We start from the raw sequence: 27,264 nt of genomic DNA, 5'->3' as shown, positions 1-27,264 counted from the left end.
ACTAAGAAGAATGAAAAAGATAAGCGTGAAAAACTAGACATTAAGTAAGTAAGGTGGAAAGACTAGATTTTTTTTTTTTGAAGGACTAGATTTAGAGGTGGAGAAGAAAGAAGCTTCCCAGGTGATGCTAATGGTAAAGAACCTGCCTAAGAGATGTGAGTTCAATCCCTGGGTTGGGAAGATCCCATGGAGGAGAACATGGCCACCCACTCCAGTATTCCTGCCTGGAGAAATCATGGACAGAGGACCCTGGTGGAGAGTTGGACATGACTGAAGCGACTTACCATGCATGCACAGGGGAAGAAAGCAAAAGAAGCTGGTGAGTTTGTTTGACTTCTCCTGATCTGCTTTGTAGTTTACACAACAAATAAAAATCAGAAAAAAGTAATATCCAAATACATGTATGAAAATACTTTGTGTTCATTGAGTACACCATTGTCATTATTCCTCCCTATATCGTAAAAGGTGCTTCCAAGTGTGGTAATGAAAAAATGCCTCTACCTTTTGAGCGCTGGCATGAGAACCTAACCCACATCAACAACACTGTATCCAAGGGACGACATATCTTCTCTCTTGTGTGCTCTTGTCCTTGGATACTAAAACCTGAAATAATGAAACCTATGTTCTCTTAAAGCCTGCTGGAGTAATTAGTATAGTCTGAAATATAATTTAGCAAAGCAACCCTCTACAGGTTACCCAGAAACAACAAGTCTTCTGAAGTACCTCCCGATTGATGCAGTGACAATACTCACTGAACAACATTTATGTAACAAAGGTGCTGAGAACTAAGAAACTGCCAAATGTTTTAAATGTTCAGTTACTCAGTTGGGTCCAACTATTTGTGACCCCATGGACTGCTGCATGCCAGGCTTCCCTGTTCATTACCAACTCTCCATGATGCCCCTGTGTTCATGGAACTTGTAACAATAAATAAGTAAATGAAAACAAGGAAATGAAAAAACTTGGTAAAGAGATAGCAAAGAGAGGAAAGAGACTTTACACAGGATGATGAAGGTTTGAAAGACCTCTACGCACAAGGTGGCATGAGTTAAGAAAATCCACCTGTGGTTCTCAACGTAGGCTGCACAGACTTACCCAGGAAGATTTTGAAAGATAATATATGTCCAGGCCTCAGTGCTAGACCAGTTAAATCAGAATTTCTGGGGCTGGGTCTGACAATAGCATTCCTTAAAAAGCTCCCCAAGTGTCTCTAAAGGATAGTTATGATTGGGAACCACCAGAAAAACAAAGCAATTCTGATCTTGAAAACAAGGCAGGAGAGGAAGTCAAGTAGACAGAGGTCAAATTTTGCAGAATATTTTAGGCTAAGATAAACAGTATTGCCCATGTGTTTGTTCTAAATGCCATGAAGAAAGAAAGAAAGTGAAGTCGCTCAGTTGTGTCCAACTCCTTGAGACCCTATGGACTGTAGCCCACCAAGCTCTTCCGTCCATGTGGATTCTCCAGGCAAGAATACTGGAGTGGGCTGCCATTTCCTTCTCCAATCGAGGAGAAAATAATCCCCCCAAAAATCTCCATTTCTGAGTAAATGCATGGCTGCATTCAGCAGACCCACATCTTTGAGTAACAAAAGGGTACAATTTACATAAATTAGTAATTAAGGGGGAAAAAAAAAAAACTTTGAAGCTGTCTGCTCAAGAGGAATACTCTCTTCAAATTTGCTATCTTCTGATTTCAAAAAAACACATGGACAGTTATGAGAGACCAAAGAACTATATCCTCTACTTGTATCCCTTTTAATTTTGAAAGCTTTTTATCATTTGTATACTATAAAGAATAGTTTTTAGTTCCATGGTGGCTCGGGTTCAATCCCTGGTCAGGGAACTGAGATTCCCATAAGCTGCACACTGAGGCCAAAATACAAATATACATACATATTTATATTTAATATATACATATTTTATATGGTTTATACATCATAAACCATGAATATCTGCATTTTCTGGACTTAAAACTGATCTTTAAAATTTATATATATATATACACACACACACACACACATATATATAAAATATCACTACCCTGTCTACTATGTACTTAAAAGTCTAAATCATTATGATTTGAGGGTCAGTCTGCAAAAACAAAGCTTGTGTGAATAATATATCCTCTTTCTCTGTTTAAGGAAAGAAAAAGTAAACATCTAAATTCAAAGTTCTATGACTCTGAGCAAAGCTGGTAAGAAACTACTTGTTTTTCCCACTGAAATTAGATGTAGTAAATCATTCACCTACATTTTCTAAATTTTGAACAGTGAATATGTTACCTTTTTTGAACAAAAACCAAAAAAAAAGTTAAAATGAAAGGAAGAAATGGAGGAGAGTGGAGAAAAAAAGGAAGCCAGTGCTTTCAAAGCAAACAGTCTGTATTCAAAACGTCTTAAGGGAAATTTGAAAGGCAGCAGTTTACCATAATATAAACAACTTTTTGAAATGGAAGAATGGAACAATGGTAACACAAAGATGGCTTTCATGAAAGGATAGGTACTGCAGGCTGAATTATTTGCGGGAAAAAAATCTTAAGGGATATCCACACATCAAGAGATTAGGTACCATTTCTAAAATTTCTTCAGTGCCAAAAATTTTAAGGTTCTAAGGTGACTTGATTTATAATTACAAAAGGATTTATAAGTATTCCATACCAAAAATATTAAGTGATACATAACATCTTGTATATTGGGGGGGGGGACCTCATACTTTTGTAAATCACCAACCTGCAAAATTCAATTAAATGACAGAATTATAATCTTTCTGGTCTCCATGAGCTTCTAGGTATCCAAGATCTGTTTATCTCTCTTCCCTCATTGTTCTTATGGTGATTGGTTTCTCTAGGAAACAGAGCACAACGTCCCACTCATTTAAATTGTTTAACATTAAAAAGAAACTGCAAACATTTCCAGAGACTTTTTGGAAATTCTTTGCACTGTTTTTTAAAATATTTATTATTTATTTTACTGCGCCAGGTACTAGCTGCAGCATGTGGGATCTTTGAGATCTTCACTGTGGCATTGAGGATCTTTATGTCGCATGTAAACTCCTAGATGAGGCATGGAGGATCTAGTTCTCCGACCAGGAATCAAACCCAGACCTCCTGAATTGGGAACACGGAGTCTTAGCCAGGGAAGTCCCTCTTGGAAATGTTTTTACACATTTTTGGGAGATTAAGATTATTCCCCCTCCCCTAAAAGAAGTTTTCAAAACAAGTTTATCTGCTTTCCAAAACATGTTCTTCTCCCTGATTTTACCATAACCATTTCTCCTAACCTCTAGTTTAAAACCCTGAGTAATCTTTGATATTTATGTCTCCCATTTCTAACATAAAGAGGGATCCAAGTTCTATACATTCTAACTTGGTAATGTCTCTTGAAGCCAAATTGTTACTTAAATCTGAGCTATAGAGACGCAGAATGTAAAAATATCAGGTTGGATATAAGAACTCAAAGCCTAAGTCACCAAAACTTACTGATAAACAGCTTTAATAAAACTCATAATGTAGGAAGTGATGACTTGATGTCAAAGCCAGTAACCAAGGCAAACTCACCATATGAAAATAAGAACTCAACTTTCATTACAGAAGAAATAAACATCAAACATGTAATAATACATACCATTTAAATATGTAATAATAAATATTTGAGGTTAAGAGATTTTAAAAGATTCAAGTTTTTATTATCAAAACTTACTCTATTACAATAGAGTTGAATATCAAGGATAAAAAGTTAAAGCAACAAAACAGTGATATCTCAATCAACAAATGTATTTCAACTGCTGTAGAAACATCATTTTGAAGTATAATAATGCAAAAAGCATAAGAATCAATGCACTATAGACTGTAAAAGGAGGGGTGACTACCAACTGAATTGTGTCTCCCCAAAATTCACATGGTGAAGCCCTAAACACCAATTAACATAAGGTATTCGGAGCTGGTACCTTTGGGAGGAAACTAGGGTTAACTGAGGTGATGAGAGTGGGTCTCATATGGAATTAGTACTCTTTTATAAGTACTATAGAATGGGAACATATATATATGTGGGTTAGAATGGGACAAATGTAGAATGGGGAAGACTAGAGATCTCTTCAAGAAAATTAGATACCAAGGGAACATTTCATGCAAAGATGGGCACAATAAAGAACAGAAATGGTATGGCCCTAACAGAAGCAGAAGATACTAAGAAGAGGTGGCAAGAATACACAGAAGAACTGTACAAAAAAAAGATCTTCACGACCCAGATAATCACAATGGTGTGATCACTCACCTAGAGCCAGACATCCTGGAATGAGAAGTCAAGCAGACCTTAGGAAGCATCACTACGAACAAAACTAGCAAAAGTGATGGAATTTCAGCTGAGATATTTCAAATCCTAAAAGATGATGCTGTGAAAGTGCTGCACTCAATATGCCAGCAAATTGGGAAAACTCAGCAGTGGCCACAGGACTGGAAAAGGTCGGTTTCCATTTCAATCCCAAAGAAAGGCAATGTCAATGTTCAAACTACTCCACAACTGCAATCATCTCACACACTAGCGAAGTAATGCTCAAAATTCTCCTAGCCAGGCTTCAACAGTACATGAACCAAGAACTTCCAGATGTTCAAGCTGGATTTAGAAAAGGTAGAGGAACCAGAGATCAAATTGCCAAAACTTGTTGGATCATACAAAAAGCAAGAATACTTCAGAAAAACATCTACTTCTACTTCATTGACTACCCTAAAGCCTTTGACTGTGTGGATCTCAACAAACTGGAGAATTCTTAAAGAGAAGGGAATCCCAGACCACCCTACCTGCTTTCTGAGAAATCTATATGCAGATTGAGAAGTAATACTTAGAACCATACATGGAACAACGGATTGGTTTCCAATTGGGAAAGGAGTACATCAAGGCTGTATATTGTCACCCTGCTTATTCAACTTACATGCAGAGTACATAATGCGAAATGCCAGGCTGGATGAAGCACAAGCTGGAATCAAGATTGCCTGGAGAAATATTAATAACCTCAGGGATGGGATGACACCACCCTTAAGACAGAAAGCAAAGAGCAACTAAAGAGGCTCCTGATGAAAGGGAAAGAGGAGAGTGAAAAAGCTGGCTTAAAACTGCACAGTCAAAAAACAAAAGATCCTGTCACCGAGTCCCATCACTTCATGGCCTATAGATGGGGAAACAATGGAAAGAGTGACACTTTATTTTCTTGGGCTCCAAAAATCACTGCAGCCATGAAATTAAAAGATGCTTGCTCCCTGGAAGAAAAGCTATGACAAACAAACCTACACAGCATGAGTAAAGAGACGTTACTTTACCAACAAAGTCAAAGTCTAGTCAAAGCTATGGTTTTTCCAGCAGTCATGTATGAATGTGAGAGTTGGACCACAAACAAGGCTGAACACTGAAGAATTCATGTTTTTGCGCTGTGGTACTGGAGGAAACTCTTGAGAGTCCTTGGACTGCAAGGAGATCAAACCAGTCAATCCCAAAGGAAATCAGTCCTGAATATTTATTGGAAGGATTGAAGCTGAAGCTCCAATACTGTGGCCACCTGATGCAAAGAACTGATTCACTGGAAAAGACCCTGATGCTGGGAAAAATTGAAGGCAGGAGAAGAAGGGGGCGAGAAAGGATGAGATGGTTGGATGGCATCATCGACTTGATGGATATGAGTTTCAGCAAGCTCTAGGAGTGGGTGATACACAGGGAAGCCTGGCATGCTGCAGTCCATGGGGTCAAAAAGAGTCAGACATGATTGAGTGACTGAACTGAACTCTTATAAGAGGAAGAAACATTAGAGCAAACATTAGAGCTCTCTCTCAGTCATGTGAGGACTCAGCTAGAAGGCATTCAGCCATGTGCAAGCCAGGGAGACTTCACCAGAACCCAGGTATGCTGGCATCCTGGCCTTGGACCTCCAGCCCCCAGAACTGTGGTAAACACATTTCTGTTGTTTAAGCCACCTTGCTTATGGTATTTTTCTTATGGTAGCTGGAGATAACAAAGATAGAGAAGATTGATATAGAACTTCAGAAAACAGCATTCATCACTCAAATTTTAACTAGATCTTCTATTTAAAGTAAAGGAGTCAAGACATTCACCACACTCTTGAGTTCCAGGTCAACTAGCATTCACAAAATTCTATCTTTCTTTTTAAAATTAACTTTTATTAGAATATAGTTGATTTACAATGTTGTAAAATACTATCTTTCTAAAAAGCGTACTTTTGATTAATCCCTCCTCCAGTTACTTGACTTTAAACCCACTAATCAAAATACGAATCTTTATGTACTCCTTAAATACAAGACAAATGAGACTCACAGAATATTTGAGGCTGGAAATTATTTTATATTTGAACAGTCAATATGAATTAATGGGACCAGAAATATGAATATATTGGACCCTGTCCTTTCTTTTCTTATTTGTCAAAAACCTCAATAAAGACCTAGAAAGTAGATACCACATATGACACATACATCTGAAAAAGTAACAATGCATTAAATGACTTTCTTAAGATTTAAAAAGATCTTCAAATGTTGAGTAGAACTAAACTGGATCTAATAAATAGCTATACAGTCATAGTTCAAGAACTGACTTTCATAAATACAGAATACAGATCTAGTCTGTTCATATCAAAAAGGACAGTTAGTGACAGCTAGCAGTGTGATACTGTTTTATAAAAACTGCTACTTAAAAAAAAAAAAAAAAAAACAACTGCTACTTTAACAGAAATTTAATGTACAACTCTGGAATTGTGACAGTTCTACTGAATCTTGTGCTTATCATACTGTTTATAGAGTATTTCCTCAAATCTTGTCTTCATTAAGATAAGCAATAAAAACAAACTAAACTGGATACAAAAGAAAAACTTTTTGTTCAGTTTATCCACAGATGGAACAAGTTATAACTTAAATTCATTCTCTACTTCCACCATTAGCCAAGCAAGTCAAAGAGCTGTGAAATGAAGTGATACGTATTTTTGCTGAGGCACAAAATGTGCATCCAATACCATGAGGTATGTGAGAGAAGGGTGCTTCTAGGAAATAAACCTAAGATATTCTCTATCTCCCCTGTTGTTTCATGCCCATGGTTTGTTTTGGTTTTCAGAGAAACAGTAACTCTTGTGAAGAGATACATAACTGTTTGCGGGGGAAGGGAGGGGAAGAAGAGCTCTGAAAAGAAAGCCAAATCCTGGTGCAGATGATGGAAGCCAAGAGAAAGTGAAGAGGTCTGAATGCTATTACCGTGTTCAAATATTTGGAAACTTTGATCTTAAAATATGAATGTTAAAGGTCGACTACAGCATCTTCATGGGCACCAGATACATTCAAGCAGAAGCAAGATAAGCCTTTATCAAAAATATTTTAAAAGGTAACTTCTGCTTTGAATGAGAGGTTGAACTGGTCAAGTTCTATAGTCACTTTCATTTTTAATTGTTATAATCACTTTGTTGTTGTTTAGTCGCTAAATCGTACCCAACTCTTTTGTGACCCCATGAACTGTAGCACACCAGGCTCTTCTTGTTCATAGGATTTCTCAGGCAAGAAACTGGAGTGGCTTGCCATTTTCATCTCTAGGGGATCTTCCTGACCCAGGGATCGAACTCACATCTCCTGAAATGCAGACAGATTCTTTACCACTGAGCCAACCAGGGAGGCTCATAATCAGTAATTCTAAATTCAGAATGACATAACGCTATTTGCAGCAACATGGATGGGCCTAGAGATTATCATACTAAGTAACTCAGATAAGACAGACAAGGATATGATACTGCTTATATGTGGAATCTAGGGAAATAACAAACGAACTGACTTACCAAACAGAAATAGATTCACAGACAAAAGAAAACAAACATGATTCCCAATGAGAAAAGAGTTTGGGGGTGGGGATAAATTGGAAGTTTGGGATTAACAAATACATACTACTATATATAAAAGAAATAAACAAGGATCTACTCTATAGCACAGGGAACTATATTCACCATCTTGTAATAACTTATAATAGAAAAGAATATATATGTATAACTGAGTCACTGAGTTGTACACCTGCAACTAATATAATATTATAAATCAACATTTTGATAGAAAATAAATTAAAAAAAATAAAGCAAAGAGTGACAGCCAATATTTCTTAAGATCATCTGCTTCTATAATAGTAAAGCTAAAAATATCGCCATATGTTGAATGCCTCTACTACAATATCACTACAGCAAAAGCATTAAAAACTGTCATTTTAAAAAACAAAGTGTAATATAAATAGATCTGTTGGCATTCTAATCAAAATGGTAGAAGCACTCAGGCTGTTCTTAGTAACTGAAACATGAAATTAAGACTCTGGGGCCAAGAAAGCCTTAACAATCAGAAAAGAAATGTAGCTATCAAATCCTCTGTACTATAAACTACTATAAACCAGCAAAGTGAAGCTGTGTGCCTATCATTTCCTCTGTTAGGTGACTGTCAGGGCACTCTTGGACAACCTGAAATATTTTAAAATCGTTCCTATTACACAATTACTTCTCTTAAAAACAGATTCAGTTTAAATCTCAACTGTAACATTTAGTAGCTGGGTGATATTTTTATAGCATAATTGTGGCATATACATATTATGGCATAAGCATTTTCTGTCATTAAATGTAATTCTAAATTTTTCTTTCCCCATCTGTGGGCTACATCTTCTGGCCTGTATAGAGTTGCTAAATGGTGTCTAGTACTTAATAAGGCGCTTGATAAATGGTAATTTAACACTTTCAAACTTATATGTAATAAATAAAAACTAACACATAAATAATTTCTTAGTCAATTTTCTTTTTTTGCAAGGTTAAGTATGTTGGGTATTATGGAAGAAAAAGAGAAGCACTCTCTTAAGATGGTCACCCAACATCATTAATTATTCAAAACTTTTCATATGTCTAAAAAGCTGTCTTTAAGGGTTGGAATTTAAAGTTTAAATTTTTAAGTGTAGAAAACTGGTTAGCATCCCTCCCCATCAAGCACTGGCTCTATTCCTCCACCATTAAAACGATCTGTCTTGAGACATGTTAACTCACCCAGCTCTTTCTACTTCCATTTTTGTACTATGTTTTCAGGTTTGTGACAAATACAACCAAAGAAAAAAAACGGGGGGGGGGGGGGGGCGGGCGGGGGCGGGCAGTGGTGGTGATGGTGAGGTCAGGATTTCAAGCAATCAGCACAAGTAAGCTGTTCCTGACTTTTCAATCCATATTCAACAGTTCTTTCTTCATCAAGAGAGATAATTTGTCTGTCTCCAAAATGTCAGAAGCCTCTGATTCTACAGCTGGGAGATATCTCACCTTTCTACATTCTGTATTGTGTGGCTACACGTAACTACACATATCAAAACTTATAGAACTGTACATTGAAAAATCCAATTTTTCTTAATCTAAATTTTAACACACAGCAATATAACCAACCTTCCATATCTCTGTCAAAAGCTTTATTTCAATAACATCCTTTCCCTGCTTTTGAAATAAAATTCCTCTATCTGTCCCATTTCAGAAGCAATTTTTCATGTAATATTCTTCCGTTAAGATCTACAAAATTTAAACCAAACATTAAGTTACTTAAAAGTACAGGTCAAGCAACAATAATCATATTGCCAAAATATTTAAGTTTTTTTTTTAAAGATTAAATAGTAAGTATAGTTTTACTCATGTATGCTCTTTCCTCTCTGAAAGCTGATGATCTATGCATATTTTAATATACTGTTCCCAAATTACTACAAATATTTAATAAGCTACAGTGCCCATCTTTAAAATATACTAGATGAACTGGAATTCTGTACTTGCTGTTGCACAACTACTTAACCCATCTTGGTAATAAGTTCTAAGCTTTCTGTTCCTAGAGACCATTTCCCCAGTCTCCCAGTTGTTTTTGACGTTGTTCTAAACGCATCCTTAACATCTCTCCTTAAGGAGCCTTTCAGAGCACTGGCCTTTTCAGGGCCTTTGTGCAAACAGAAAAACACACCCTCTGGGAAGAAACAAGTACTCCCTCTTGGTGAGGGGGTCGCTGCCTTGGGAGGGAGAAGAGGAGGCACAACTCCCCCTAGGAGGCCTACACGGGGCACAGGACTCTGCAAGCAGATGACGGGATGGACTCCAGCCCTTGCTACCTCCCTCAGCCTGGCATCTCTGTGCAGCACACAAATGGTAGAACCACATACAGCAGCCCTGCACTTTCAGATTATACATCAGGAAAGAATGAGGACGGAAGATCAATTTTAACTTCTGTAAACACCCATTCTCTAACCACACATACATCCAGGAGGAGATCTTCCAGTCTCATTGAGAATATCCTCAGTGGAAGACTTCAAATTTCTATTTTTCATGTTTTTCTGTTTTAAATGTGGTTAAGACTCATGTTAGTCATTCAGTCGTGTCTGACTCTGCGATCCTATTGACTGCAGCCCACCAAGCTCTTCTGTCCACGCAATTCTCCAGGCAAGAATACTGGAGTGGGTAGCCGCCATTCCCTTCTACAGGGAATCTTTCCAACCTGGATCTCCAGCAGGTGGATTCTTTAACGTCTGAGCCATCAGGGAAGACTGATGTGGTATCAAAGAATATTACATTCAGAAAGCAAAGGAAACACATTTAATGTGACCTTTCTAACAATCCTCTAAGATAGGGAAAACAGGTATTATCTTTATTTTCCAGATGAATACAGTGTATCTACAATTTGAAGAAGCCAAGTCACTTGCCCCAAAAGTTTAACAGCTTTTGGCACAGAGTGACAAAAGGACTAACCCTAAGTTTTAAAACTCCAAGTCCAGAGCTTATTTGAATATTCAACCCACCTAAAAATTAAGAAGTCTCACTACTAATTCCTCCAGGCTTAACCTTTCAACCTCATTACCTAACCTATATTCTCTTAGGGTCCACCACCAATCAATCACTCAAGCCAAAGCCAAGGGCCAATTTCCACATGTTTTTCTGAACTTGGCTACATTTGGCTCTAACAAAACCTCCTTTTCAGACTTTTCTCTTCCACTTTGATTTCTGTAGTGACAAGTTACTCATTAGTGTTCTCCTTCTCTTGCTATAGATTGTCTTAGACATCCTATTACATTTCTCTGTCTAAATAAACCCATTCCACCTTGCAGTTTATCCTGGTCATGGCTGACCCAAGTATGTAGTTAAGGTTCTAATTTATATCTCTACTCCTGCAATGCTACTATTTCCTGTTTGATGAATCTATTTCCAGACTTTCATCACTTCTGGCCTTCATTAAGTTCCAACTGCTGCCTGATTCTATGCAGTATTTATTTCTTACAGCAGTTTTGTTCCAAAGGGTGGAATACAAATGACTACTGATGGTATATCACATGATTTTAAGTGGTCCACGGAGGGATATTTAAAATTACATGTTTACTTCAACACACGTTGAGGGAAAACTCTAACCAAATAATCATGTAAATTTTTCTTTCAAATTTATTTAATTAAAAGACAGTAAGCTGAATTAAAGAAAAATGTTGACAGATGGTTTGAAGATAAAGCAAAAACTGTAAATGACTAAAGTTTGGGAAACACTGGCCACTGGGAAATTCATGTAATATATAAGTTAAGCACTGAGGCCCTGGGGCAATGATTCAAATCTCACTTACTAGCTAAGTAACTTTGAACAAATTACTAAATCTCTTTAAATCCCAGTTTTCTACTTGTGTCATGTTTATAAAATAATCCACATTGTAGGCTTATTGTATGGAATGAGAGAACCCTCAAAGTGTTCTTAGTTCAGTGCCTGGCATGGTAAGTGCTCACTGAATATTAATAATTACAGTTAGTCTCTTCTGGCCATCCTGCCTTTACTTGTAATCAACTGGACACTTGACCTATACTATAGAGAGTTTTCCATATATGAATTTTCGGCCCAAATTTTCACTGCCTGCCTGTATATTTTTAATTTTCTAGTATGAATCCAAAGATCACACAGTAATTAATATTAAAGACTGTGAGTATCTTGGCAGTAGGAACCAAAAGCCATTTTCCTCTGATGCATTGTGCCTTACAAAATTAAAAGAATCTGTAATGTTTGTTGAATAAATCTAAAAATTAGGAAGGATAATCTGATGCAAGTTAATCTCACAAGGTACAGTACAGAAACACAAACCACCTGAAAGCATTTGATTCCAATAGGTAAATAAAGGGGGGGGGGGGGATGATGGGGTATTCTTTTGCCCCACTATTTGTCAGTTGAACCTTAGTTGTGGGTCTAATCTTTATGTTTCCTAATCTCATTCATTAACATATAGTAAACTCTAGGAATATGCCAACTGTTGTACAAAGTGATTAAGAACACAGAAACTGTCTAGTAAAGGAAAACAGACTAGTATCAGAACAGACAAGTAAACAGAGTACTACTAGATAATGTTATGTAAATAATACCCAATAACATTTTTTAAAACTAGAAGTGCTCCACAAATGCTGATGATGTCCTGCTCTTTAATGTAGAACACATAGCACCACCACATATGGATCAGTATACTACACTGACAGAAATAATTTCATTGCTATCCTGTGTTCAACTCTAGGTACAGACTAACCACATACAAGTTTTTGTCTGCCAACCAGACAACTGTTGAAACTCAGTAACAGCCTTTCTTCTGATTTGCCAGCAAATATGTTCACACACAGGCCCCCAAATGTGATAGGCATTCTGTCAATCAAGAGCAAAATAATGACTAGAAATATAACTGGCAAAAAGGTCAAACTATATTTAGCCTTGGGGGAGGGTGGTGGTGGTGGACACACAATAAAAATTTACTGAAGTTAGCCTCCCCAGAGAACACTTTTACCCCAAAAGATGTACTGACTGATGCATTAATGGCATTATTGAGAATTTTTAAATGTTATGACTCAAAACTAACATATCAATTCTCAAGACTTCTAAACAACAGTTAACACAGACTGAGAGAAATTTTCATGGGACTAGCCAGTTCATAAAGTGACAAGTTTTGCTTTACTGAAGGTATATTAGTCATAACTCAAGCAGACACAACTTTTGGATCTCCTTCATGGTAAGAATAGCGTTCTATACCAATTTGTGTTAACATTTTTATCAGTGATCAATTCTTGCCTTAACACAAATCTGGCATAAATAGAATTTGAAACACAAGTTACTCAAGTGACTTACATACTGAAGTGGTGTTTGGGGGATGACAGAGGGAGGAAACCACTTGGAGGTTTAATATAGTCTTGGAGGACATAATATAGTCTTCAAAGATACCAGTAAAGACAGAAGGGTAAGGGTAGAGGAGAGACAGGAATTGGGATGAGCCAGAACTTCTGTACTTTCAGCCATGCCCAATATACTGATACCAGGTGTACTGACTCCAGAACATGAAGAAATCTTTAAGAAAAAAACCCTAACACACAAGTGTTTTGTAAGAAACATATTTAGGTCTAAAAATATCTTTGGGGGGGGGGGGAACTATTAAGTTCTCAAAGAAGGTATACCCTATTCTGAAAATATACAGGTTACCCTCTGCTGAGAATTGTTTTCTTCTACCATTATCCTGCCATTCTCCTTCCACTGCTAGTTACCTCTTAGTATGTATTGAGCACAGCAATAGGTCCTTTACATACATTATCTATGATAATCTTATAGCAAGACTTTGAAGGAGTTATTATCATCTCCAGTTTACAGATGAGAAAATATTTTATCTATAAAGGCCAGATATCAGAATTTAAAACTCATGTTATACCATAGAGTTTTACTCAATTGGCCTTCAAAACATACTAAGTACAAAAATTAGCTTCTACCCCATCCCCAGAATAGCTGTAATCTATTTTTTACATCTTGCAACACTTTAACCTTCACATGCAACAATGTTTCTATACTGACTCAAGCAAAACAAAAACTAGGCTAATATTGTATCTTATTTAGTTACTATAGTTTACAAAATTACAAAGAACAGGGAGCCAGCTTGACAGCTCACAGCATCCCCTTTCTGTTTAGACAATGTGGGTTTCAATCTATGCAGCACCAACAAAAACTGCGGTGTGACCTTGGTCAAACCACTTTAATTTCTCAAATTTCATTTCCTCATCTGTAAAATGGGGATGATGATAGTACCTCCCTCAAAGGCTTGTTGTAAGATTAACAAAGAGAATGTCTGTAAAGAGCATATTTCTGTGCTCAGTAAAGGTCAACTAGTGGAGGTGGGAAAACAACCATATATGGAACTCACTCAACCAAAATAAAAAAGTAAAATTAAAAGTCTATATTCCGAAAATTCCACTACAGAAAAGGAGAGAATTATTAGTTGACTATATGCTAGAAACTCAAATTCCATCTATTCCTCCTCTTTTTAGGAGATCAATGCATCTGAGGTGGGCCAGAAAAGATGCTGCAGTGCATCTGATGGCACACACCTAAAAATGGCTCCAGTCAAAGCAGCATTTTAATTACCAATAGGGGCGGTTAAATCTACTTTTAACAAATGCTGGAGTTGGACTTGGTGGGCGCTTAAGTTATCATCCTATCATTCCTATCTGCAGGAGTAAGCTATTAAGCCCTCGAATCGAGAATCCTGATTCTTCTGAGGGCATTCCAAATGAAAATCCCACAGCACAGCAGCCTACTGTACAGTTCCAAGTACCCTGGCGAGATATGAATCTCTGGACCTAGGCTGAAGATCGGTCAATGCGGAAATCCGGGTAGCCTTAGAAGCCAGCAAACATCAGGCATGTCAGAAACCTCACAAGAATGTCAGATCAGGTCAAAATAAATATACACCCCTACACCCCTTTAAAGGAATTAGACACATGCCCCTCGAGGAAAGGAAGAATTTAACAGGATTCCTATTGCCCGCTCCCACCCGCCAAGCCTTTTTCTTCAAGTCCTAAAGTGGGGCCTTTAACGTAACACCAATACTAACACTATCTCAAACACAGGAAGCTGCAGGGTGGGATTCACCCTGCAGGTTAGGGGATGGAGAGGCCTAAGGGGAGAAAAGGCTATCCGAACCCGCCTCTGAAGGAGGGGCGGCACGTCCCTAGCGGAAGTAGGAATGGTGCCGATTCCCTCAAGAGCCCCTGATCGAGCCGATCTTTAATCCGGTCTCTCCTGCACCCGACTCATTGCAAATTTCACCCTCACTGAACGCGGAGAAGAGGTAGGCATTAAAGGGCCTACATGAGCCCTTCAGTCTGGGGGACGCGTGCCCATACTACGAAAAGAGACCGCGCACCCGTCTATCCCGCGGGAAGGAAAACTCCCTTCCCTTAACCGGCAACACGCGTAATCCCCCTGCACGGCCTGAGCTAAGGCCTGAGTGGGAGGAGACCGACGGGTCCGGAACTCCCGCTGCAGACCACATGGGGCGGATCCGACTCCGGTTTCCCGCTCCCCGAGCAGGAGGCCGAGGCTCCCCCAGAAGCAGAGACGATGGTAGTAAACGAGAAAAAAGGTGATGCCCGACCCCAAGGCCCCACTGCACGCGGCTTCCCCGAAGCTGGGCACCGGGGTCGGGGTGCGCGCCCACGCCCCGGGCCGCCCCACGCCAGCCCTCCTCGATGGGGCCCGCTTTGATCGCAGCTCCTACGCCTTCGCTTTCCTTACCCGCCAGGGTGAGTGTCAAGCTGAGTGGGTTTGCGCACTTCGAGGGGTTCCGCCGAGGTCTGATACGGGGAAAGGGGAGGGGGAAATAGGGGTAGGGGGCGGCTGGAAGGACCACGGGACCCGGAAAGCCGAAGCTACAGGATGGACAAACCGCCAAAGCACTTTCGCTGCCGCCCGAGAGGGAGATAGCGAGCGAGAAAAAGAAGCAAGATGGCGGCTAGCCAGCCCCTACGTACGACGTCATGCGGCGGCGTGCGTAAGGCGAATCCCCGCAAGACCGCCCCCACGGCGCGGAGACGGCCGGATCACGTGAAGACTCCGTGGCGGCCCAACCCCGGCGGAAGCCTGCGGCGCCTCTCGCTGGACGGAAGGAGTTCCTACGATTAGAGTTCGCGCTGCAGGGTAAAGATTTTGTCTGACATCTCTCCAAGAACTCTTCAAGAGATCTCAATTACAGGTTGTTAGGCCTCAGAGAAGTGAGCACTCTTGGTAGGTGCTGGATAGTTGTGTGACTTGGTTCAAACAACAGTTTGGCAGTTTAATTAAAACTAAAGTATGCGTGAATATTTAACCTTGATATTTGGCAGTATGTTGGTATTTTCTAGAAAGGTGCAAACACAACACTCAGTACTCAAAACACCAAAACCTGTGTATTAATAAAGATATAGAGATAAATGCATTATGATATATTTATTTTATGGAATATTTGGAAGCCATTAAATTCTGAGTAATGTCTAAAGATAAGGGAAATGCTTAAGCCATAATATGCTTATGCCGTAAATATGTTATAAAAACACACATTAAAAAAACACATGCATATTTATAGAAAAAACTTTAAAATGTATTCTGAACTATTTGTAATGGCAAACACATTAATAGTTTTTAGAGCCATCAGATTTTTTAAAAAATGTTATGTTCACCTTTCTATAATACCCAGATTTTACAGTCAGAAAAATGGTTTGTTTTTTTTTTTGTTTTAAAATTTTTGACTGCACCCACGGCCCTGTGGGACTCTATCAGGGATTGAATCCTTACCCCTACGTTGGAAGGCATAGTCTTAATCTCTGAACCACAGGAGAAGTCTCAGAAAGAGTTTCAATGTGTAATGAAAAAAATTCATGACTCATAAAATTGTTATGAGAAACAAATGATAAATGTGTGCGTACATATATGCAGTGCATATATATGTATATATAGTGTGCATGCATGTGTAACTATGTAGCATTGTGTTTCCGATTTTAAAAGATTGCATTTTTTAGGCTTTAAATAAAGCTCAAACAGGTTAGCTGTCTTCTACACCATTATGATTATGAAATTGTCACTGTAGCAGTGTTGGAACAAATAAAATAATGAGAAGTAAACCACAGGCATTCAGCCCCCACACCACTGATATCAATGATCTTTTGAAATGAAAGTGCTTGGCTGGTGTAGCCAGGGAAAGGCCTGTTGGCTGCCTTCAAGCAGACAAGAAGCCTTACTTCGGTGAATTTTCCAGAATACTCTAGAATGTTGTCAGGAGTATGTTAGAACGGAAGTATCTTTCATTAGCAATATGGAACAGCTCCAGCAATCAGATGAACTTACCTTAACCAAGATCACAAGACTGGCATGTGCAACCAGAACAGTTATTAATTTCCAAGAGCTGTAATTTGTATACCTGAATACTCATGATGGAAAGCCAGTGCATTTTCTATGTAGACAAACTTACTCAGGAAACCAAAGACATTATCAGAAGGTTGCTTGATGAGCACAAATTCAGAACAAGCTGAGTTGTGTGTATAGACTGTTCTTGATTCATCTGTCTCCATGACAGGACAGTTTTGTCCCAAAGATAGAAATACTGTTTCCAATAGTTGCAGCTTTATATATTGATCTCCAGTACAGTAGGGACATCTTGCTGCTCTGTTGATTTGGGCTTCTTCTCTCCTGACAGCATTTGGATGGACACTGGCCCTCAAGTGCCTCTGTATGCTCTTTTCTCTGTTTCCATGGCTACTCAAACCTTTTAGCAATATTCTTCAATAAAAATCAAGTCACAACCAAGTCAGGCAAGTTTGCATTTTAAAGGTGACTTTGCCTACTTCTGCTTGTATCCATTGTATATAATCTTAAAGTTTAACTTTCAGGAAGTGGTCTTATTATCCCTGTTTCAAATATCTTGGGGAAATCTGACTGCCATCACTAGGTATGGGTACAATGTCCAAAGCCAAATAGTACTCTTTAAAAAGTTTTATTTTGCTTTGGATTATTTGCAAATCTCCCCTAACACCCTTTTGGTGTGTAGATAAATTTGTCATAACAAAAATGTTTTCATGACAGTTTGAATGAAAACATACATTTAATTTTCTGTTCTGCTTTTTAAACATTAAGATAACATTATCAAATTGCCAATTGATATATGAAATAAGGGCAGTCTGGTTTTTTACTGAAAACAAATTGATTCTCCAAACAATATGACCTACTTTGTTTGTGATTGTCCAGCCTTATTTGCTAATGGTTTCATTGAGTTTCTACCCTTCTCATTGGGATTGAATCTGTACACCTGTAGATACTGAAAATTTATGAGGTATGAGATGAAAAATAAAAGAACCAATGAAGGTTTCATGCTTCATTAGTAATGGTGTTTCTTAAATGTTTGTGTGCACCTGAAAATTTTAGTTTCCTTTCACCAATAGACCAGCAAATCATATTTAGTAAAGTGTGAAATAGTATGAGCCTGATGTAATGAAAACCGTAATTCCCAAATAATGAAATTGTAAGCTCATTTTATAAACCTCAACAGATATTTTAATTTTGCCAGTAAAGAAAATATATTGCCAGTGCTTTGAAAAATTACTTTTGTGAACTTCTAAGAAGTTATATACTAAATATATTGAATGTTATATAAAAATATTCCATTATGTATAAAATAATGGAATATTACTTTAAAGATTTTCATTATTTATCAGACTATTATTAATTTGCTTAGCAGGCCCTTTTTTTTATAATGGAATAGAAGGTACATTTTGGCTAAAAGCATTGTTCATTTATTGCAAGATGTGTGTCAGAGAAATTTGAATAATTGGGATTTACTGTCCACCCCCCAGAATTTTCTTAGCTGAGAAGGGAAACTAAGTTCTTGGAGCGGTGAATTTAAGTCAAGAGGGTATATCATTAATGAACTGAGAATATCATGGAGAAAAAAGGAAGGGAAGAGGAAGGAGATGGAGAAAAGAGACTTAACTGGTTTACAGTTTTGCCTCAGGTTGGAAGTTACTCACTGAAGTCAGGAAGTGAGTAATGTTATAGGGCAAGGATCCAGAGGCCAAAAGGAAAGGGAGAGATTTAGGGAATGCAAAGTAGAAATAATTACAAAGAAGCTAGGCAGGTGGTAATTGAAAACACAGAAAAGGTGATTTCTAAATGTTTTAGGCCAGATAAGAGAAATTTGAGATGTTGCTGATCAACATAAATACAGTACTCAGTTATCATGTCTAAAATTTTAACTTTGGTTGCTACCTGAAGCGTTTCTGAAAGTATAAGTCACTTTTAACTTTTTTGTTGCCTAACCAATTGTATATAAAATGTGTAAATGAAATCACGAATTCAAATCATTTATTGCCACATAGTAATGAGAAGAAGTAAGGTTGATAATACATTTCTCTTTTTTAATTTACATATATGCATCTGTGTTCTCAGATTCTTTTCCATTATAAGTTATTATAAGATATAGTTCATTTATCTATTTTATATAAAGTAGTATCTATCTTTTAATCCCAAACTCCAAATTTATCCCTCCCCCATCCCTTCCACTGTGGTAATCATGTTTGTTTTGTCTTAAGTCTGTTTCTGCTTTGAAAATGAGTTAACTTGCATCTTTTTTTTAGCTTCCACATTTAAGTGTTATCATATGATATTTGTCTTTCTCTGACTTATTTCTCTTGGTATGGTAATCTCTAATTCCATCTACAGTTGCTGCAAATGGCATTGTTTCATGATAGTACATTTCTTTGTTAGCACTAGAACCAGATATTTTGAATAACCTTTAGGCTTCTATGGAAGAAGAGAATTTCATGTGGTACAAAATTTCATGCCCAGTTCAGATTCTGTTTCTTTGTATTCTCCATTCTTATTTCTGCTGGGGTTAATTAAACAGTTATTTCAGAAATAGTTCTTTGTGTTGCTGAGAGTATCAGTGAGTTAATTGCTTCAAATGGGAATTAATAGTAAGCACAATACTCGAAGGATTGGACCATTGTTAACTTCATAAAGAAAAGAGGAATAGTGATTCAAAGAGAATTGAGAAAAAACTTCTCAAAGTTTTTAACAGCCTGGGTAAGTTGCAATGAAATGAAACTCTTCATTTCAATGTTCATTATTACCTACATGAGAGTTTTAATTGGAAAGTCTTAATCATTATAGTATTAATAAAATTTATTGTTGTTGTTGTTCAATCACTTAAGTTATGTCTGACTCTTTGCAACCTCATGGACTGTAGCATGCCAGGCTCTTCTATCCTCCACTATCTCCTGGAGTTTGCTCAAATTCATGTTCATTTAGTCAGTGATGCTATCTAACCATCCCACCATCTGTTAGGCTACATATTATCAGGCCACCTGCCCAACCTTGGAAAATGCCAGGATGATGAGTCATCTCAGTTTGCATGAGACTGTCATGGTGTTAGTACTGAAGGTCCCATGATCCAGGAAACAGTCCAGGGCAGAATGGGGCAGTTAGTTACCCTATGCTGGCCACAATGAAGCGGAGACATAGATCTTAGTTCTAAAGTTTTTCTACATTAAAGTCTCCTTTTGATCTCTATGATCTGCTGAGAAGATGCCCTCTCTGGAGACCACTAACTCACCTGCCAAGACATAAGAGACACGGGTTTGATCCCTGGGTCTGGAAGATCCCCTGGAGCAGGACATGGCAGCCCACTCCAGTATTCTTGCCTGGAGAATCCCGTAGACAGAGGAGCCTGGTGGGCTACAGCCCACTGGTTCTCAAAAAATCAAACATGACTGAAGCAACTTAGCATGTATGCATGTAAAAGGAAGGGAACCTTGTCTGATAAACAGAGAAGGTTCTTTTAATCTTGAGGAGTTAGCCAGGTTGCAGAAAACCAGGAAGTCTGGCCTGAGGAGCCCCTGGCAGCAACTGAACACATCAGTGCTGTGTCTCTCACTTGGCTGTTAGTGCTGCATTAACTACTGCATATAAGCCTGTTATAGCTGCAAATTATTACATGCTGGGACTTCCCTGGTGGTCCAGTGGTTAAGACTTCACCTTCCAATGCAGGGGGTGTGGGTTTGATCCTTCCTTGGTCAGGATCCCACATGCTTCGTGACCAAAAAGCAAAACATAAAATACAAGCAATATTGTAAAAAATTCAATAAAAACTTAAAAAAAATTATCACATGCTTAATGGGGGCCAGCACTATTCTGAATCCTTTCAATTCAGTTCAGTTCAGTCGCTCAGTCATGTCCGACTCTTTGCGACCCCATGGACTGCAGCATGCCAGCCTTCCCTGTCCATCGTCAACTCCTGGAGCTTACTCAAACTCATGTCCATTAAGGCAGTAATGCCATCCAACCATCTCATCCTCTGTCGTCCCCTTCTCTTCCTGCCTTCATTCTTTCCCAGCATCAGGGTCTTTTCCAATGAGTCAGTTCTTTGCATCGGGTAGCCAAAGTATTGGAGTTTCAGCTTCAGCATCAGTCCCTCCAATGAAGATTCAGGACTGATTTCCTTTAGGATGGACTGGTTGGATCTCCTTGCAGTCCTAGGGACTCTCAAGACTCTTTTCTAATACACCATTCAAAGCATCAGTTCTTCGGCACTCAGCTTTCTGTTTAGTCCAACTCTCATATCCATACATGACTATTGGAAAAACCATAGCTTTGACTAGACAGACCTTTGTTGGCAAAGTGATGTCTCTCCTTTTTAATATGCTCTCTAGGTTGGTTGTAACTTTTCTTCCAGGGAGCAAGCGTCTTTTAATTTCATGGCTGTAGTCACCACCTGCATTGATTTTGGAGCCCCCAAAAATAGTCTGTCACTGTTTCCATTGTTTCCCCATCTATTTGCCATGAAGTGATGGGACCAGATGCCATAATCTTAGTTTTTTGAATGTTGAATTTTAAGCCAGCTTTTTCACTCTCCTCTTTCACTTTCATTAAGAGGCTTTTTAGTTCTTCTCTTTCTGCCATAAGTGTGGTGTCATCTGCATATCTGAGGTTGTTGATATTTCTCCTGGCAATCTTGATTCCAGCCTGTGCTTCATTCAGTCCAGCATTTCTCAAGATGTACTCTGCATATAAGTTAAATAAGCAGGGTGACAATATACAGCCTTGATGTACTCCTTTCCTGATTTGGAACCAGTCTGTTGTATGTGCAGTTCTAACTGTTGCTTCTTGACCTGCATACAGATTTCTCAGGAGGCAGGTCAGGTGGTCTGGTATTCCCATCTCTTAAAGAATTTTCCACAGTTTGTTGAGATTCACACAGTCAAAGGCTTTGGCATAGTCAATAAAGCAGAAGTAGATGTTTTTCTGGAACTCTTTTGCTTTTTCTATGATCCAACAGATGTTGGCAATTTGATCTCTGGTTTCTCTGCCTTTTCTAAATCCAGCTTAAATACATGGAAGTTCACCGTTCACATACTGTTGAAACCTGGCTTGGAGAATTCTCAGGATTACTTTGCTAGCGTGTGAGATGAGTGCAATTATGTGGTAGTTTACACATATCATTTTATGTGGCAATGCAGTTGATAAAACTGTGCTCACAAGGATCAGGGGCTTACTTTGAGCTCACAGTGCTGATCAGTGCTAGAGTTGGTGTTTGAACTTAGGTCTAGCTTCAAGCAAGGCTGATGCCATCATTCTCCCAGCTTGTCTGGAAGGCTCTTTGCATACTTTCTCTGACCCTTCACTCAAGGACTGTATCTCTTCATCACTTGCTGTCTAACCTGGAGGGACAGTGATGATGCTATTGACTAGATTAGGCTCTTTTCTTACCAGTAGAGCATTATGCCACATGACCATTACTAGTGATATGTCCCTCAACTCAATGACAGGACGTGGTTTAAAGTGATTATTTAAAAAGCACAGAAAGAATAAGCATGAACAAATACTATTCATTGTTAAAAGGTCAACACCAAAAGCAAGAAATGCTGTTGCTTAAAATCATTAAGTAATACATCATCAGTAATTGGGTCTGATACAAATAAAACACTGAAGGAACTAGCTTATTGATTTAGAGAGTGAAATCCCCAGTCATTCTTCTTAAAATTCAAGTTGAATCAACAATTCAGCAATGATTAATTATCCAGCTTTACCAGTGTTATGAAATGAGGAGGTAATGAGAAAGTATTTATGCTTATTTGGTACCATGCAAATATAAGTTCTAGTTATTTGCTTGACATTTTGACTTTTTTTTTGGCCAGGCTACATAACATGCAGGATCTTAGTTCCCTGACCAGGGAGTGAACCTGTGCCCTTGCAGTGGAAGTGAGGAGTTCTAACCACTGGACCACCAGGAAAGCTTCTTGACCTTTATCTAAGGTGAAAGTATGAAAGAAAATTTGGGCTCAAGATTATCATTATTACTTTTTGTTCATTCAAATTTGCATAAGATAAGTTTTTTCCAGGTACAGTGGAGAAAAAAAAAAACAAGGAGCAACAACTTGTTGCCTGTTCTCTAGCAATGTGACTTCTGGGCTGGCCAGCCAGCCCCTGGTAATAGTTGAGGGTTTAAGGGCTTATTAAGATGAAGTGGATTGTTAACAAATCATAACTAACTATTGTCACCTTGTATTAGAAGAAAGTTTCCCTAAATCAGCCTAGAGGGAATTTTGCTTTAAAGAATTGACATCAATCTTGCAAGTAAGTGTTGCATAGAACTTCATTAGGTCAATGAGATGACCTCATGTCATGGGAAGAATTCACCTTTTTGGAGTGGATAGCAGAAAATAAATGGAATGGGAATTCTTAATACATTACTCAAATGGCATATTTGCTATTTGTCTATTTGTAAATGTCATGATGTGTATCATGAATCTGTATTATTTGCTTTGATTTTAATAAGTAACTTTTAATATATGTTATGCTTTCTTTTTCCTTCAACAAATATTTATTAAGAACTTAACAAGTGGCACACTGGTGCAAAATCCGCTTGCCAATGCAGGAGATGCAGGTTTGATCACTGAATTGGGAAGATCCTCTGGAGAAGGAAATGGGAACCCACTCCAGTATTTTTGCCTGGGAAATCCCATGGACAGAGGAGCCTGACGGGCTACAGTCCCTGGGATCAAAAAGAGTTGGACATGACTGAGCACGCATGATATTCTAGGCACTGTGCCAGCCCCAAAGGAGATAAAAATGAACAAGACAGTCTAAACTCCTGCTCTCAGGGAGAGTATAATCAAGTGGGGTGAGAAAGGGGTGAGGTTCAAAAATTGCAACAGTTATAACTAATGGTGATAAATGCTCTGATGAGGGAATCAAAAGGTAGCATGTGAGCTGAAAGAATGGGCACCTAAACCAGATTTGCAGAGAGGGCTGGTCAGAGAAGATGAAGCCTAACATTGTATAGGAATTAGCTACATATGTGGGTGTATGTTAAGAGAGAGTGTGTGTCTGTGATGGGGGAGGTATGGCAATATTTGGTTGGGACAGTGTTTAGGGAAAGAGAGGCAGTTGGCTTGTATATAGAGAATGGTGAAGAATGGTCCAGGCGGAGGAAACATCATGTGGAAACACACGCCTAAACCAAAGGGAACATGGCATGTTTGAGGACTCCTTGAGGACTTAAGGAGAAAGAGGAGAGGTAGGAGTAAAAAGCAAAACTGCAGAGGTGATTAGAGACTATCCTGCCAAGAGCCTTATAAACTGGGTTAGATTCTACCGCAGGGGCAAGAGGAGCCTTTGGATGAATTTACACTGGGATATTATTTAGTCTAGGTGAAATTCATGAATTTTCGTGGCATTACACATTGAATACAGTGTAATGTATATTATTCCTTAGTCATTTTTTTCTTTCAATAAGTATTAATTGAGCAGGTATTATGCACCAGGCGCTGTGCTAGCTGCTGGTTAATAGTATAAATGGTTAGTATTTGAAAGGTAGAGAACAGGTTGGCTGGGCATAGGAGCAACAGATTTAGGAGGCTAGAATGATAATCAAAGGAGTAGTCAGGGCTTGGGGTGGGGAGGTGGGTTTGAATCCTACAGTGTAGATGGAGAGAAATAGAGAAATAGGCAGAGTCAGTCTTCTTAGGTTGTTTTTATTTCCAAAGAAACTTCATCATTATCATCTTAACAAATTGGAGAGTTTTTCCTGCAGTGGTGTGATTTCAGAAAGTAAGGCTTCTAAAACCCTTTTGTAACCATCAGATTTAGACTTTGTTATCAAACTATTTATAGAATCCTCCTTGAGTGCTGTTTGGGCCTTCGTTATATGTAAAGTTGTTATCAGTCTAAGAACTAAGTGTCCTGTGTCTCTCAGTGAGAGGGCCCCCAACAGTGGAGGACCCTGATATATGCTGCCCAAATCTCCCTTTAGAAAGGAATGACTTATTTTTCCAGTTCCTGAGAGATGGCTGACTGGCAGTGGCCTGCAGATATGAGTCCTCTTTGGGGATTGCCGCATCTGAAGAGAACTGCTTTGCCCAAGGCTGCTCCTCCTTCCTCTTGTCCCATTGGTGTGATGGTGTAAAGGTCTGACCTTTCCACCTCCTCTGTGGACTGTTTGAAGGGCCATCTCTGTTCCAGAGCTCCCCAAAGGGCTAGCTAATTCTCAGTCTAATTCTGCTTTCTTCTCCCCCTTTCACTGGTGTTGATCCCAAGAGCAGTCTAGTTAAAGTTCTGCATGCTAGTTTTTGTTTCTTCTCTAGGGAACTTAACTTGCAATACCACCATCTACCTAAATTGCTCAAACTAGTAATCTGAAAAACCCCCAAATTCTTCTCTTTCAGACTTGATCCTTCATACCCTCCATATCCAATCAAGAGTCAAGATTTTTTTCTCCATTCCAGTTGCCACCATCATAATCAAAGCCCTCACCATCCGTCATCTAAGTATTTTGGCCACTGCTAATTTGTCTTCCTATCTTTGATAAAAATTGCTTATTTTTTAAGAAAATTATTATTATGTTTAATCCCTTTCATTGATCACAACCTTGTCATGGTGAAGGGGCTTGCGTAACTCAATGAAGCTATGTGCAGGGCCACCCAAAATGGACGGATCATAGAGGAGTCTTGATAAAACATGGTTCGCTGAAGTTCATGGCAATCTGCTCCAGTATTCTTGTCATGAGAACCCCATGAACAGTATGAAAGGGCAAAAAGATCATGACACTGGAAGATGAGCCCCCCAGGTGAGAAGGTGTCCAATATGCTACTGGGGAGAGCGGAGGGCAATTACTAATAGCTCCAGAAAGCTGGGTCAAAGTGAAAGGTATATTTGACATAAAATATACTGCGTATTCTTCCCAGGTGGTGCCAGTGGTAAAGAACACACCTGTCAATGCAGGAGACATACGAGACATGGGTTCAATCCCTTGGTAGGGAAGATCCTCTGGAGAAGGTCATGGCAACCCATTCCAGTATTCTTGCCTGGAGAATCCCATGGACAGAGGAGGCTGGCAAGCTACAGTCCATAGGGTCGCAAAGAGTCGGATACGGCTGAAGTGACTTAGCACACATGGACATACTGCATATATTTAAAGTGTAAAAGTTGATAAAATTTGACTTATGTATATACCTGTGAAACTATTACCACAATCAAGGTAACACACTCATCACTGAAATTACTAAAGCTGCGTGTGCAAACTAATTGGAAATTATTACACACACGCATGCATATATAGTTGTTGTTCAATTGCTAAGACTTGTCTCACTCTTTGTGACCCCACAGACTGTAGCCCACCAGATAGCCTCCTCTGTCCATGGGATTTCCCAGGCAAGAATACTTCAGTGGGTTGCCATTTCCTTCTCCAGGGGAATCTTCCTGGACCAGGGATAGAATCTGAGTCTCTTGCATTGGCAGGCAGATTCTTTACCACTGAGCCACCAGGGAAGCCTATATATATATGTATAATGAAACAAATTCTCTCTACTTTCCCTTGGAGTTGCCTTTTAAAATTTGAATCTCAACAAGTCTCTTCTTAAATTCCTCTAGGTGCTTCAGTTGCCTTTGTACAAAGATAAACATCTTTACCTGAAGGCTTGATGTGGTCCCCACCTGCCTGTCCAGCTTTCTCTGGCAGAGCTCTCAACAGCAGGGGACCCCAGCTTCTGGGATCTAAGGCCTGATGATCTGAGGTAGAGCTGATGTAATAATAATAGAAATAAAGTACATAATAAATGTAATGCACTTGAATCATCCTGAAACCATCCACCTTCCCCAGGCCCGTGGAAGAATTGTCTTCCATGAAACCAGTCCCTGCTGCCAAAAAGGTTGGGGACCTGCTCCAGGACTGGATCTTAAAGTTATGTGATACTTTGCCCCTCTTGCCTTAGGGCCTTTGCCCTGCATTTTCCTTCTCCTACTGCTCTTTTCTCTGTTTTACCCCTGCTTTTGTGTATTCTTAAATATGAATGAAAATTTTAAATAGCTGTTAATTAATGATTATTGAGTGGTTACTTTTTGTCCGGTTCTGTGCTTTACATACACTGTATCTCTTAACCTTCACAAAATCTGTAACTG

The 27,264-nt window shown here is 38.8% G+C and overlaps 1 protein-coding gene and 1 long non-coding RNA gene across 15 annotated transcripts in view; one reads left to right on the top strand and one right to left on the bottom strand.

The window, feature by feature from the left end:
* Nucleotides 1-15,715, bottom strand: part of PRRC2C (proline rich coiled-coil 2C) — a 93,572-nt gene extending 77,857 nt beyond the window's left edge. For all 14 annotated transcript variants that reach the window (XM_061160307.1, XM_061160318.1, XM_061160310.1 and 11 more), the window contains exon 1: nucleotides 15,580-15,715. The gene's annotated coding sequence lies outside the window, so the exon portion shown is untranslated. The remainder of the gene's footprint in view (nucleotides 1-15,579) is intronic.
* A 209-nt stretch (nucleotides 15,716-15,924) lies between these two features.
* Nucleotides 15,925-27,122, top strand: LOC133069144 (uncharacterized). The gene is made up of 4 exons (XR_009695787.1): nucleotides 15,925-16,068; nucleotides 23,004-23,121; nucleotides 25,533-25,933; nucleotides 26,737-27,122. It is a non-coding gene; the product is annotated as an uncharacterized LOC133069144 (long non-coding RNA).
* The last annotated feature ends 142 nt before the right edge of the window (nucleotides 27,123-27,264 follow it).

The sequence above is a fragment of the Dama dama genome, chromosome 14, assembly GCF_033118175.1.
Source record: "Dama dama isolate Ldn47 chromosome 14, ASM3311817v1, whole genome shotgun sequence".
Classification (NCBI taxonomy): Eukaryota; Metazoa; Chordata; class Mammalia; order Artiodactyla; family Cervidae; genus Dama; species Dama dama.
Note: the sequence above shows the minus strand (reverse complement) of the source record. Positions and strands in the feature narration are given on the sequence as shown.